Raw genomic sequence first — 5,906 nt, 5'->3', positions numbered from 1 at the left:
TACAACGTCGCAGGCAGACCATCTTATCTGCCCGCCGGATCATATACAATGTATCGACGAGAGCATAGTTGTCGCCAAGCAGCGAGCTCTAGAAACGTCGATTTTTGACCGTTACGTTTTTCACACAAGAAGAGGCATACGTGATCATAGGCGCGAGCGGTGGCGTGACCCGTGCATAGTGGGGGTCGTCTTCCAAATGAGACAAAGGAATAATCGAAGGGCGATCAGTTCCTTCTGACGAGTCAAACGTGACACGTCGACAAATATGACGAGCAAACGAATTTATCTAGAGAGAACGCAAAGTCGAGTCAAATTTCTGTAATATATTCATCATATTATTGTAAAATATATTATTCTATGTTAACCTGTTAATACAGTGTTACATTCATTAAACCACCTCTGTTATCTTAACCGAAACAGGGGAACGACTATTTCGCGGCGTCGATTAACATAATCGTAGCGAGAATTTACGCCTCTCGCTGACGCGCTTTCCTAGCGAACGCGTCTCACCGCGAACGGTCGTAACAAAGGATGATTATTGTAAACATTGAAAATAATTGGGGAAAATTGATAAACTGGTGCAACTTGTTGTATTATGAGCTGCAGGCTTGGTGCTGTGTCTATCTCTTATCACTTTAATACAATGGATGAGACATTTGTATGGCGTTTTTTGATAATGGAAAACGTGTTCGTGCTGTATGTTTTGCATTCAATAACAGGAAATGGTTCTGCAATTTCAGTGATTCAAAGTACTTGCAGTATAATGATAAGCATAATACAATATAAATTTGCATTTCATCCGGCTACTGACGGAAATACTTGTTTGACAATGGAACAGATCATTGCTAAGAAAGGAAAAAACGAACAGATTGTGTATCTATAATCTATTCCAAATTAAGATCATCGTTTCACGTTTAATATTTTAGATCTGCAGAAGGTAATTCACATTTCATTGTGATGACCGTATACATTGAAGCTATATTTGTCCTCGCTATTTTTTGTTATTTGTGAAAGTATGTAGGATGTATAATAGACAAATATAGGGAGGATACAAATAGTCTTAACTCTTCCGCAGAAGGAGAAAGAAAAATAAAGGGTGATAAGGAAATGGGCATACCATACAAATAATTTCAATATAAAGTCATTTGAAGCATGCTAATGAAAGCATGGTAAGCATGGTAGTGTTAAATTCTTAGAAATATGTAATACCCAAATATGAAATTTGTATTATTTAAGTGTTTCAAAATGTTGGGTATTCCTGGGTGGACACTTATAACTTTTGCTTTAGGAAGTTGAAGAAAATTACATTTATGACGTGAATTTTGTAATAAGCCACCTGCTCTATGGGAAAGTCATATTGTGAAAGGCATCTAAACAAGTATGTATTGTTTAAATATTATTGCTTTTATTATACTCACAAAAAGAGAAATAATGTGGTGTTGATACAATGAGTCATAAAATGTTCAAATGCGTTGCATCAAAATTTTCATGACAATTTTTATATTTATAAAAGTTTTGTCTTGTTTTAATTACATAAGTACATGATTGTTGTAACAAATTTTTGTTCCATCAGTTTTCTGGCAGGTAAAAATCAAAATATACTCATTGAAGTCAAATGTTTTTCAGATTGAAAATTACAAATTTAATATAATTGTTTTACGGATTCAACAGTTTTCTCTTAGCTGGAATAATTACTTAAAACATATTACTTGTGCTTTTGATACGCTGAGAACAGAAGGAGATCTCGTTGATGTAAATTTAAGCTGCGAAGGAAAAAGGAATAAGAGCAGACAAACTGCTATTATCTGCATGTAGTACATATTTTAGAGATTTATTTAAGGTAAAGTGAAATTAAGAATTTAATAATTTGTTACTGTTAACATATATTTTATAAATGATACTTATTCTATTTTACGAAAATCCATCTCAGCATCCTGTTATAATATCTCGTAATGTAAAATTCGATGATTTGGCTGCATTGGTTGATTTTATGTATCAGGGTGAAGTAAATGTCGTTCGAGAACAATTGGCTAGTTTTTTGACAACTGCTGAACTGCTTGCTGTCCAGGGCCTTGCCGATGGTATAGGAAAAGATAATGATAGTTTAGTAGAGGTATGTTTTTCAAAATTGTTAAATATGATTAGATATTTTCTGCTGAAATTAAAATAATACACTTGTATCACGTTAAACTGTGTTTCGGGATGACATTTTTATATCAACGTTATTGTTTTTGTATTCGTAATGACGCAATTTTATTTGATACTAGTGCTTCAAAAAAATAATTAAAAGTCAATAGATCTTGTTCATATATTTGATTTGAATGTAATTTTATATATTATTTTTAGAAGATTTATGTTCCATATACATACACATTTATTTAGTTATTATTCTCTGCTTATTTCATACGAATTTCATAGTCTACAGCCTACTTTATCTATTATGTGTGTAACTTAAAATCATTGGAATAATTATTTTTGCATCAACATTAATGTACGTGCCAAATAATACGTGCAGCACACCTTCATACGCTATTGATTATTTCCTGTAAATCAAGAATTTTAATATAATGTACAAAATATATAAAATTTAGCACTGAAATTGTCGCACATATATTTAAAACTTAATTGGATTGAAGTATTTTTCAAAAATTCTTAGAATGTAAGGCCAACTTAGATTTTACAAGGAACTAGTTCCGATTTTCGCGCGTAAGACTACGTCATAAAGACAGGGGAGGGGGTATAGAAAGCGGACTTCAGACGCACAGCGTAGACTTCCCTTAGTCATCTTACGACTGTGCTGTGAGGAGGGTGTTTTGCTCGCTGGTTTCAAATCCTTTGTGTGCAGTTGTGTGAATCTCTTCTGTTTTGTTCTACAACAAACACGAGCCGGATACAGGTTGGTATACATTTTACTTACTCAATAATTGGGTGAAATAGTTGAGAAAGCATGGCGAGGACAAAGAAGGGACTTTCAAAAACAAACGCCAACAAGCCAGAAACAGAACGGTTACTAACATGGATTGACGAAGTTCGCCGCAAAAGATCAAAGTGTCGCCGAATGCGCAGACGCGATTTACGGATTGAAGCAATGCTGACGTGCGCTCTTTCCAAAGCTAAAAATGATTTACGCATCCGGCGATTATCAGCAGCTTCAAAATGGCAGAAATTTAAAAAACAATGCTTGAAGAAGAAGGTAAATTATACAAATTATGAACTCTACAATGGTGAGGACACGGAAAATCCGGGATCGTCTCAACAGAATCCCCGGGAGGAGCCATCGTGTCCTGAAGTGGGCAGTTCAGACGATGTCGTGTCTAAGTTGGCAGAAATAAAAGTAACGTTACAACGCTGAAGTAGCGGGAAAAATGCAAGCGATCAGGTTTGGAAGACCTAACTGTGACAAGAGGATTTCTCGCATCGTTTTATCTACCAAATGCGTAGAGATTTCAACAACTAAATGGAATCTCGAGCGATTACGGAGCACCGTGTATTACGTCGGTGCTGCAAGAATAGTAATCGCATTACTATCTTGATGTATATATGGATATTTTTTGTTTGCAGTCTCACCGTACGAGATGGCATTGGGACAAGCGGAGGGAGTTGGTGTTTGCAGCGATGCTGAAGCGTACTGCACGCTCGAGGACCCCATGTTCTCCAGTCTCTGCGCCTTTCATTGATTTGGTTTATATATTATATTGTATGTATTGGTTTGGTAATATACGTAATAATGAACGTTCGAGGTATGTTCGAAGAGTGTTTGATCCGATATTTTTTATTTTCAGAAATATATACTTTGTATGTTTTATAGTTTGAAGAAAATTTGTACAGTTCATTTTAGCTTGTAGATTTAGTAGTATCGTTTCTAATATTCGCGCCATTATACTGTACGTCAAGATTTTGTATATTTGCTTAATGTTGATTAACAGTTTTGTAGACTTTAAGAAATATAAATGAAATTAATAAAATTTGGAAAATGTTTGCAGTTTTTCTGCAATCTTCTAGTTCATATTAATGGCAAAAATGCTTTTCTGCCCCGCATACTACACATAACGAAATTCTGTCGCAGGCAAGAGACCCGTACATGTACCCAGGCTGTTGGCCGTCATCGGCAACATTATTTGGCCTGTCTCTGTATGAGATAAGGAACGACGAGAGAGGATTGGTACGGCATAAAGAAGGGGGGAAATGTCTTTCTTTTTAGAAAATCGTGCATGAAGTTTTCTGGCTGATGAATGGGTTGCACCATGATCAAGTTGTACATAAACGTCTCATCACTCCGCGCTTCCGTATCTTGAACATCCAAGCATCAACTAATTCGAAAATCGTTTGACACACGATACTCATAGGCTTATTGTGACGAACTACAGCAAATTGTAGCAAATCTTATTTGGTGGGCTCTAATACCTTTTGTACGTTATCTGTGCTAATGTGTCTTCTCATGTCCCGAAAAGTGTTTTCATAGCTTGTACCACCAGGTTGTATGCGAGTTGTCGAAGCACACAAGACAAACCTCCACTGAATATCAATAAGGAGAGACTGCGCTAGGGGTAATGGCCCCCCCTAACGCCAATTCAATATTCAGGAAATATTAGGACTGGCTAGAACTAGAGAACGCGTGAAGGGGGTGCAACTGAAGTTAATTCATAAGAGAATCCTGGAGCATCCCTGTCATACGCGTCGGGTGGTCATCGTGGAGTTTTAGTCGGTAAGAGTCCGACACTACTCTGCTGTTACGCAATTACTACAACAGCGGAGTGTCCATGAGGATTTCTCCACGTAAAAAAAAAAAATTTGTATGTGAGTTACTCTGGCTTATCAATATGCCCTGTTCAAAGTTGGCCAAGCTGAATACTGTCACAGGCCTCTATTTTCCATAATAAGAGCTGTAGGGGATCGAATAATGAGACTACCAATATGTGCACTCGTTAGTGTATTGAAAACAGATCTTGTCGCGAAACGATATCTATACAGACGTTTAGTCACAGTTTATACTGAATCGTTTGCGATCACGTTCGTTTAGTCATAATAGTCAGAAGAAGGTCAAAAGATACAAATTCGTCTTGTTTTACGGTTACATGTAGCGGCGCCATTGTTTTGCCCGGAGTTTATAATTCCTTACAATACCTCTTGATATTCCGAAGCAAAACAACAACATTGTTTGAAGCATATTCTAACTCTTGTGCCGCTACAGAGCTTTTTAAGGCATGGATAAATTGAATGCATCTTTGTTGAGTCTAGATGATCCAGAATGGCGAACTACCGCAGGTAGTGCAACTAATCGAAATACTAGACATGCACATATGCGTAATATGTTTAACATGGATAGGAAATTGTTTTGAAATTTAACAATCATTGCAATAATTACATCGGTTCGAAAGTCGTGTTACTAGATACTTATTGTAATATCGTAAAGTAATTCGAATTAGAAATCAGTTGAAAATAGAAAAACCGTGTACGTCGTGTTTCTGTGGTTCGTTTACATTTAAGAGTGCCTACGTGACTAGAGGCACGTAGTTGGTAGTTCTTACATAGGTATGAGGGAAGCAATAGACAACGTTAGAAGAACGACGGTTTCGCTACGCAAGGCGAGTCGAAAAGTGTGCGTGTTGCGAGAATCAGAGCTAATTGAGTCGTCGAAGAGTAGAGTAGTTAGAGGTATCGAGTCGTCGAAGAGTAGAGTTGTGAGAATTGATAGCATTGTTAGAGAGAGAGAGTGTGTGTGTGTGTGTGTTAGATTCGTTGTGACGAGAGTGGTCAAATAACTGTAAAGTTATTTGATATAGATACGAGTATTGCATTTAGTTTCCGTTAAATAAATATCGTTTCCTGTAAAATTTATATATGTATATTCAATTTAATATTAATAAGTTGCAAGTAATCGGGAAAAAATTTCTATCCTTATTTTC

General features: G+C 36.4%; 1 long non-coding RNA gene across 1 annotated transcript; it reads left to right on the top strand.

The window, feature by feature from the left end:
* The first annotated feature begins 545 nt into the window (after window positions 1-545).
* LOC117208436 lies at window positions 546-1,423 on the top strand. Its single transcript, XR_004487695.1, has 2 exons — window positions 546-1,169; window positions 1,289-1,423. It is a non-coding gene; the product is annotated as an uncharacterized LOC117208436 (long non-coding RNA).
* The last annotated feature ends 4,483 nt before the right edge of the window (window positions 1,424-5,906 follow it).

The sequence above is a fragment of the Bombus bifarius genome, unplaced genomic scaffold (genome assembly GCF_011952205.1).
Source record: "Bombus bifarius isolate JDL3187 unplaced genomic scaffold, Bbif_JDL3187 scf7180000008090_frag, whole genome shotgun sequence".
NCBI classification, from domain to species: Eukaryota; Metazoa; Arthropoda; class Insecta; order Hymenoptera; family Apidae; genus Bombus; species Bombus bifarius.
This window is presented reverse-complemented; position numbering and strand designations above follow the sequence as displayed.